Source organism: Myotis davidii, unplaced genomic scaffold (genome assembly GCF_000327345.1).
Source record: "Myotis davidii unplaced genomic scaffold, ASM32734v1 scaffold1, whole genome shotgun sequence".
NCBI classification, from domain to species: domain Eukaryota; kingdom Metazoa; phylum Chordata; class Mammalia; order Chiroptera; family Vespertilionidae; genus Myotis; species Myotis davidii.
Window position 1 is genome coordinate 4,256,416 of NW_006294681.1, and position 9,815 is coordinate 4,266,230.

Genomic DNA, 9,815 nt, shown 5'->3' on the forward strand with positions numbered 1-9,815 from the left:
ATTACTAATGAGTTGTCACTTGTGTCAGCCCTTAGATTTCTTTTCACTTTTGCAAGAATTTTGCTTTTGGGAAATGAAACTTGTCAATATGTTACCAAAGGCAGCGCTATGGGATTCTGATCTACTGTATATGGTTAATGTAAACTAATTTTTAAAAATCCAGATAAATAGAAACTCATAGATTTATTTAGCCTGATAACAAATACAAGGCTGCTATATTGGCTACATTTTATTATTTTTGGTATTCCTAATGGTCTGGAATTTTTAGAGCCTTAATCTTGGAAAGACTGCCCTCCCAGGCTATCTAATTCCTAGAGGTGGTGAATGATGCCCCAGTAAGCCCACCTTTGATAAACAAACCAACCAATCCAGAGCCCACATCCCAACTGTTTTCTATATCAAATTCTCACATAATTTTCTTAAGAAAATGTGTATCGTTCTGATGCTATTCAACAGCCAATGAATATTTGGACATTAAGAATTTGGGGCCAGTTATTTAAATGTTAGATTATGCATGAATAATTCAAGTTAAATTCTTAAATATAGGTGATATGTACTATACTTCAAGGGAAAAATACAGTATGTTCTACTCACTCTGGCTGAGTGGCTCAGTTGGTTATAGTATTGTCCTGTATACCAAAAGGCCAGGGTACATACAGAAGGCAACAAATAGTTTCTTTCTCACATCAATATTTCTCTGTCTCTCTCTCTCCCTCTCTGTCTCTCTCTCTCTCTCTCTCTCTCTCTCTCTCTCTCTTTTATACATCTGGGCTATATATTTTTAAGTATTCGTTGCTAGAATTTCAGAAAATTGGTGTATAATTAGTAGCATCTTTTGACAGTAAAGTTTATGCAGGATTATTCTTATTTACGTAACTCTTCATCCTAAATTAGTAGACATCTGAGTAGAAACCAGAAATTCCTGGAATTACATTCATAGATTCTGCCATTTTCTATTGGCCCATAAGGTCCATATCTTATCATTTTGCTGAGACATGAATTTGTATGTTACGAGCTTCTAAGCTGGTGTGAGAGTTTGCCAGTGAGTAACCTATATCCAACCACTCAACATCAACCTCTCAAAATGATTTGTAGCTCACTATTAATGATTGTATAGTATTTTATGGTAGAACCTATATTCTATAGTGGTATATTCTTGAATTAGTGATGTGTGAAGGCTTAGGGATAGATTTTTCAAGAAAGCCCGCATCAAAAATGGCTTTTTGTCTCTAGAAATATTTCTAAGCTCATGTTTAGTTTATGTGTATTTTCCATCTCAAGAATACCCACCCTCCTATTCCAAGGTTACATACTGTTCTTCACCTTCATTCTAATGTAAAATCCTTCTTACCATTTAATCAACTTATATTTATTCAATGGCTAAAAACAGTCCTCTGACAAAAATGTTCAAGCATTCTTCATCACAGTTAAAGATTAAACTGGGATTTTTCCCTGTATATGTGAGCAGGATTTATGTGGAGTGTTCTATTAAAATAGCTCCATTTAAATGTGAAATACCGTTAAGTCAAAATGATCATTTAAGTCATTTCTAACAAGAGAATTAAAAAGAATATTTACTCTCACTGCAGCAAAAGAAGCCTTTAAAGCTTCCCTCTTAACACTTTATGCTCTCTTAAGCAATTACATATTAATTCCCATTTATCTAATTGAACAATTAAATGAAATATGTTTGTTTTGACAGAGAAATACTGTGAATATATCAGTAAAACAAATTATCACCTTATAAATACTACCCACAGTTCTGATTGCTATGGAGCTGTGTTGACAGCCGAAAGTCATAAACTAGACATACAGTAACACATCAAAGACATATAAACTTGGGTAGCTTGTGGTTCTAAGCCTGTAATCCAGCACTTGTAATACAGTAGACACTTTAAGACACAAAGTCTCTGGCATTACAAGTATATTTATAGCACAGTATTTTCTTTAAGGAAATTATGGGCTAAGAATCACAATTTATATTTTTCCATCCTTTTACTTTCAACTTTCCTGCTTAAACTATCCTTAAGTTTTGTATGTGTCTCCTGTAAATAGCATATGGTTAGATAGTCTTTACTTTTAAATGAAACTGACTTTATTTACATTAACATCAGTACTAAATATTTTGGTTTATTTCTCCATTGAAGTATGTTGTTTTCTATTTATCCCCATATGTCCTATGTTTCTTTTTTTTTCTTACCTTCTTCACATTTGTTTTTATTTTGCTCATTCCATAATTTCCATTTTAATATTGGAAATTTTATACTCTTTCTGTTCACTTAGTAGCTACCCCTGTAACACAAATGCATAAAAGTCCTACATTGATCGATAGCCTTACCCTTCGTATTTACTTTAATTCCGAATCATGCTGGAACAGTTATTGCTGTTGTTTAGTTTAATGATAATTTAATTAACTTCTATAATTTAATATACTTCGCAAAACATTATTTATTATTTTTAGTCTTTTTTCTTCAGATTTATTCACATATTTAATATTTTTTCATCTGGCGTCATTTTCTCTATCCCTTTAAAATTTTATCGCATGAGAATCGGTTGGGAATATAACTACCTTAAAAAGTACTTTCACCAGATATAGAACTTTAGATTGATAGTGATTCTCTTTATGAAGATATTATGTTACTTCATTGAATCCTGATTTTCAGTATTGCTTTTGAAAATTCTCCTGCATCACTGTCTTTCCTTTGAAAGTAATCTGTCTTTCATCTCTGACTAGTTTTAAGATCCCTTGCCTTTGTTGTCCTTCGGTTTTACTGTGATATATGTGGGTTTCTTTAAATTTATCCTGAATTTAAATATTTCTATTTTCTATCAATTCTAAGAAATTTTCAGACATTATTGTTTTTCATATATTTCCTCTTGTGATTTTGTTCCATTCTCATCCTGTAATTCTGATAAGATATATGCTAGACTTTCTCATACTATTCTCTATGACTTGTTGCTTTTACATTTTGCATTTCCTTGCCCCTCTGTATTTATTCTGATAGATTTATTTAAATCAATTCCCAGTTCAACATTTTTTTTCAGCAATACCTAATCTAAAACTAAAGCTGATCTATAGAAGTTTTCATTTCAGTTATTTTATATTTCTGGTTTTATTTGGTTTCTTTCTCAAATATGTTTTGACTTTTTTACTTGCTTGCTTTTTATCTATATACTTAATCTCTTTTGTCCCTTTAAGCATTTGCTAATTCCTATATATGAAGTCTTTTAGGGTCTGATTCTACTCTCTGTTATTGCTGTTGGCTCTTAGTTTTAATGCCTTGTTTTATATTGCTTTTTTGCTTTTGAAATGAGAGCTGATATTAATTATGATTTTATGAGACTTCTATTAGACTTTATTTGAAAGTGAATTCCTCTAAAGATGATTTCTGTTTGCTTCTGCCAAGCACCTTAAACCATTATAATCTAGAATGACACTTGCCTTAAAGTTCTTCAAATCACCTTATTTGGGTAAATTGTTATAAATGCTGGCATTCGGGATATAAATTGATACAAATGCTGGCTTCTGTTTGTGGATTATCACAAGAGATATGTTTCCCCTGTCCGTTCAGTATCATCCTTGCAGCTCCTGGGTGGGCACATACAAGAGAAATCGTTTTATGTCCCCCTCACATTGACACTGTAATTCTCTTCTGTCCTTTCTTTAATAGGAAGACTTTTGCTAAACATCCAACTTCTGGTAAACAATGAGCTTTGTCTTCTATCTTCTGTGCCTTTAACTCAATTTCACCAGGCTTAGCAACTATCTTCAAGATGAAAGCTGGCTTTGGCATTTTGCTTATTTCTCTGGGTTCCTGCTTTCATTCACTATTTGCATTTAAGAGAGTCTTATTAATTTGCTAGTTTCTCAGTGCATGTACTTTTCCATAGTAACAGAAAGAGAAATGGTTGTTGTTTTTTGTGGGGTTTTTTTTTCTCAAAGGCAATAGGATAAGTCACCAGAGCAACAATTATATAAGCCTTTAGAAAAAAACTTCTTATTTACCACTGTTCTAAAGGCAAGAAGATTCTTGGAATAAAGTAAAAATTATAAGCAGATGGGTTTCTATACACAATGAAATCAAACAATGTTAGAGCTAGATGTCAAGTCACATTATCTAACAATAGGGCAGAATATTTAAAATTGGGACTTCAAATTCTGGTATTTTCCACCTTGAACTGTGTTTATTATGCAATTGTTCAACACTTCACATGCTATAATGTGCATGATACTTCTGAAGAATTTCTTATACCCCAGCAATTGAGAAAATATATATTCCTTGCTTATAAAATATAAAGTGTCCCATTGATTGAGGCTGAACTTAACAAACTAGTTCTGGGAAAATAATAAAATTCAGTCAAATAGCCAGTTAATACTCAATTTCAAATAATTCATTTGAGTGTATTCATTCAAGTGTATACTAGAAGAGTATTTTCAAGGTGTCTTTGTTCTTAGATGATTCATACCTTATGTGATTAAGCATATTTTATTCATAAAATAAAAATAAAGTGAGGCTAAACATAGGCACCTGGCATTGTATCCAGTGGAATGTTATCACGATAGCTATGCACTCTTTGTAAGGCCGGAGAAACCCTCCATCCAAAATATGAAGAAGTAAACACGATGCCCCAGCTAGGCAAATTTAGATAAGACCAAGTGAATCCAACAAAATTTATAAATGTAACTAATAGGTGTATATAATTGCAATCAACTTTCTCACTTTAAACTGATGTTTCCGGACAGTAGCCCAAATTTCAAATATCTTCCATAAGGCTAATGAGTATCTTTGCTAAACTTATCCTAAAATAATAACCAGCTACGTTTGGCAGAATCAAGGATCTTTAAAACTGAATTTGCTTTACCAATTATGATACAAGTACCACGCCCCACACTTGTGAATCATTTCAAAAGTATAGCATCTCATATATATACATTTTTCTATCATTGATGTTTTGAGTCATTGAATGTACTGTTTTTATTAGTGATAATAATAAACCCAATTGTAAAATGAAAGGAGGATTACAGCCTTGCTGATTTCACAGTAACTAGATGACTTACTTTCCATGCGTATTTGAAATTATTCTTATAAGGGGATTTTAGATTACATAGTTTAGACAAGAAGAGAGAGAGAGAAAGGATTTAAGTAGCAAAAATTTTCACTTACAGAAACAGTACCATCCCAAAAAGTGCTGTGATATGCCTAGTTTCTATGGTGAAGGTTTTATAATATTTACTTTCTATGATAAGGGTTATAAGTGGAGTTCTATGTTGTTTGTTCAGCCTATTATGCAGATGGTGCTTGATTAAAATCTATTTTAAACTACAGCGATTACTGCAAGATGGTGTGCATTAAACAGCTCTCCCAGCTCCATTACAGGCTGTGGGACCGCCGCAGTTTATTTTAAATATGCTGGTAGACGTTTCTAGCTTCTCCAGGGACAATTCAATAGCAGTGATTCTCTTTCCTTGAGAGCTCTAACTCCTGTACTCTGTATTCTTAAGTATTATCTAAGCAACACTGTTAACACATGTTTTTTTAAAGTGAAAAATTATTGTTTTCTTGTGATAAATAAGTTAAATACATCACTATAATTAAGCAATAAGACATAAGAGGAGGTGGATTACCAGAAGCCTACGGATACCTCTAGGGGTTTTATAGAAGTAAATCTATATCTACAAATAAGTTGCCCAGAGCACATGCACTGTGTGAAGCTTATGAGAGGAATTTTTTTTGTGTTTTGGTATATGTGTTTATTTATTTTGTATGCTTTCATTGTGAAATGAATCTGTGGGGTATTAGGATTAGAGTTAAGGCCTAGCCATGTATTTAGTTACTACAATTTTCATATAACTTTTATATGTGTTTTCAGATGCCCTTCACTTGTCATTCTAAGCCTTTGCCCATTGCTGTAGAATAAAGGAGTAGAAATGGATGATGATCCATTGCATGTAAGACACTATAGTGATGCTGTGAGAATAAAAAGATTCATGGTACTTGGTCCTTGCTTTCAATGTGCTTACCATTGTGGGGAGTTTATATGTTTACATTTCATGGTTTCTTCTATATTCTAAAGATTATGATGTTGGCATTAAATTTAACTCTCCAGTCTTGGGACCCTAGTAACTTTATAAATATTGTACTCTAAAACAATGCCCCATCCACAATACCATACTGTCTAATACAATAGCCACTGGTCATGTATGTCCATGTACATTTAAATCTAACTAATCCAGCTAATTAAAATCTATATAATAAAGAGCCAGGATCCTAACCACCGTTACAACTGAAGGCTCGACTAAACTGGAAGTCAGTGCTGGGTTTCGGTGGCTGGGGCAACTGACTGGGGCCGCTTTGGGCGCCCTGACCCAGCACTGACTGCCTAGGGGGCTGCGGACTAGGCCCGGAGAGAGGCCTGCAGAGAGAGAGGCAGGTTCTGATCCATCCATAGCCTCTGTGGCAGCCATTGATCAGAACTTGCCTCTCTTTCTCTCCCGGCCTGGCCAACAGCTGTGCCTCCATTTCTCTCCAGGCCTCTATCAGGGCTGCTGATCAGCCCCGCGTTCCCGCCTTTCTGATCAGGCCCTGTTGATAGGCCCAGAGATGCTCACTGGCATAGAAACTGACCAATCAGAACCAAATCTGGGTCAACTATGAGGAGCCAATGGCTGCCTAGGAGGCAGAGCTTTTGACACTGACTGGCATAGAAACTGACCAATCAGAACCAAATTGGCCGGCAGAGGAGGGGAGTTGGGGGCGAGATCAGGCCAGCAGGGGAGAGCAGTTGGGGGCTCAATCAGGCAGGCAGGGGAGGGCAGTTAGGGGCAATCAGGCAGGCAGAGGCAGTTGGGGGCGAGATCAGGCCTGCAGGGAAGGGCAGTTGGGAGCAAGATAAGACTGGCAGGGGAGGGCAGTTAGGGGCAATCAGGCAGGCAGAGGCAGTTAGGAGTGATCAGGCTGGCAGGGGAGAGCAGTTGGGGGTGATCAGGCAGGCAGAGGCAGTTGGGGGTGAGATCAGGCCAGCAGGGGAGGGCAGTTAGGGGCAATCAGACAGGCAGGGGCAGGTAGGGGTCATCAGGCAGGCAGATAGAGAGGTTAGGGGCAATCAGACAGGCAGGCAGGTGAGTAGTTAGAAGCCAGTGGTCCTAGATTGTGAGAGGGGTGTTCGACCACTGGTTTAGGCCTGATCCAGGCAGTCGGACATCTCCCAAGGGGTCCCCGATTGGAGTGGGTGCAGGATGGACTGAGGGAACCCTCACTGTGCACGAATTTCATGCATTGGGCCTCTAGTTAAATAAAAAAAAGTTCTCAAACTGTGCAGAGAACATTTCCATCTTTCCAGAAAATTCTATGCGAGTACTACTCTAGACTTTAGCAGTCAGGGCCTCTTAGAAAATTAGGACATAAAATTATGTACTTTCATCCATCTAAGTAAGAATTTAGAATCCAGAAAATACTCAAAATTAAGGTCCAGAGACATAGTACAAATCCATTTAGCTAATTTTTCCACCACAATCATATTTATCATCATTGTGTTCATTCCAAATAGTGGTCAAAAAAGCCAGATATCTTTCATTATGCAATCCGTTACTTGCATGTAAGGAGATCCAAATAATAGCTACATAATGTATCTTTCTTGTGGGAGGTTTTGCATATGAACAATGACCATGTGTTTTTCAAATATATAATGGAACTACCACCAGAAAAGTAGGCCTTACACATTCCCAGTTCATTATACAGAATCTAAAATAGCAGCTCACTCCTGTATCCTCCCAAACAAAAGAAAGATGCAAAATAAAAACAATTCCCCCACAGATCAGAAGGTAATGGCCAGTGGTCAAGAGGCAGACAGCCTTACCGTTCATAGCACTGCCCGCACACATGAATACATTAGACACCAACCACAGCAAGGAGTTTTCATTCCATTATAGTGCATCCTAAAGTGAAAGCAAAGCTAGGATGCAAACCCAGTAAGTCTTTATACAAAGAACATTGAGCAATAAAATAAATGACTCCTTTCAAAGACTTTTTTTTTAATAGAGATCTTTCATACATAGCTTTTGTTTTTTTCTTCTTACCTCAGCCTTTGATGAAAGCCAAGGTATTATCTTAGATCATAGTTCATTTCTATGAGGGAAATTCTGTAAATGGTCAGAATATTACAATGTAAGAATACAGTTTTCATGATCTAGTTTAATTAGGAAAGAAAGGCAGTGAATCTTGAGAAATGAATATTTTATGCGTGTTCTTTATGTCGGTCCTCTTAGATGTCAGTTTTCTTGGATGGCAGGTAATTCAAACTGAGTTCCACACGAGTATTTAGAAGAAAGGTATATCGATATGCTCTCGCTTTCAGGCATGGCAAAGAACAAGGTGATGTAATGTTGTGACTGGCTGACAGTCTGGCCACAATGGGGATGTCACCCCAGCTTCACAGCTTGGTGCCTCTCCAGTATTCAATCAGAGATACAGTGGAAGCTCCAGGGTGATGCTTCATAACACAGAAAAGGCATCTCCTGAGCCTTGAAAATGTGGAGGCTGAGTCATGAAATGCTTGCTTCTAGTAAATGAAACTCTCAGGTTGAGCAAGGCTGATCTGACTAACCCTACACAAGCCAGGAACATGGGGAAAGCCTCCAGTCAATGAACCGAATCAATTGGCTGCATGGAATTGTTTAGAGTTTCCTACAGAGTTGCTGTACATTACCTCTAAAGGGTAATTTGTTGTTTTCATACACTTGATACTTAGCGCTTCTCACTGGCAGTAACAGGCTCTCCTGCTTCCTCAGATCATCTCCAGAAAGTAGGGCCATGTTGTCAAATATGTCCTTTCTGTTACAGCTAGGCATTACATCCAGTAGAACTAAAACTTACACCATACTGTCCTAATACCAATTTCAAAAGGAAAGAAGCATGGAGTTCAAACACAATTTTAGACAATAGAGGAGAGAAACTATTAAATAATTTGGGGAAATGTTGAATAAGAACATCTATATGGAATCATAAAAAATGTATCTCTATGATTGACTTTTGATTATTTTCCAAAACTCATTAATATACTATTATCTGCAATCATGGAGATTTCCATGTGTCCAATCATTAATTTTTTAGTTAAAATTTAAAATGATGAATGCCTGGAGGGGGAAGGAGGAGAGGTAGGAGTCAAGGGGTCAATGGGTATGAAAAAGGGGACATCTGTAATATTTTCAACAATAAATAAATTTTTTAAATGAGTCTAGGTAATATTCCATATGGATCAACATTCATTTCTCTATACTTTTTTTCCTATTTCTAAATATTTTCATTCCTTCACGGAATATGACCTCCAATATCATGATCACTCCATTTTTAATTTGCTTTATTGTAGACTTTCTTGACTTCTTTTTCTTTTTAATAAATATTTTATTATTGAGAATATAGGAATGGTCATGTCTACAAAATTTGGAAATTATAAAAAAATATAAAAAGGAAAATCACAAAGACTCAGCCTTATAACCCGAAGAACTTACTATTAACATGTCAAATACTTTTTAAAAATCTACCCATGTTTTCTGTCTTCCCACATATTGTCATCAAGTACTCAAGTAAATCAGTGAGGCTTAAGTTCCTGTAACAGAAACCATTTATGCTTTGATTCATTCATTCTTTGAATTGTATTATTATTTTGTTATTATTTTAATTGCAGTTATCACACATACAAAACACTTACTGTATGTCAGGAAACATAAGTGCTAGTGAGCAAAACCAGTCGTGGGCCTGCCCTCCCTGTGCTTATATGTGGAACAGGAGAAGATCTAAATACATAGATTGTTGTAT

General features: G+C 36.0%; 1 protein-coding gene across 1 annotated transcript in view; it reads left to right on the plus strand.

Annotated features, from left to right (window-relative positions):
- Nucleotides 1-9,815, plus strand: part of TOX (thymocyte selection associated high mobility group box) — a 147,249-nt gene that overhangs the window by 100,223 nt on the left and 37,211 nt on the right. The gene's annotated exons all lie outside the window — the stretch shown is intronic.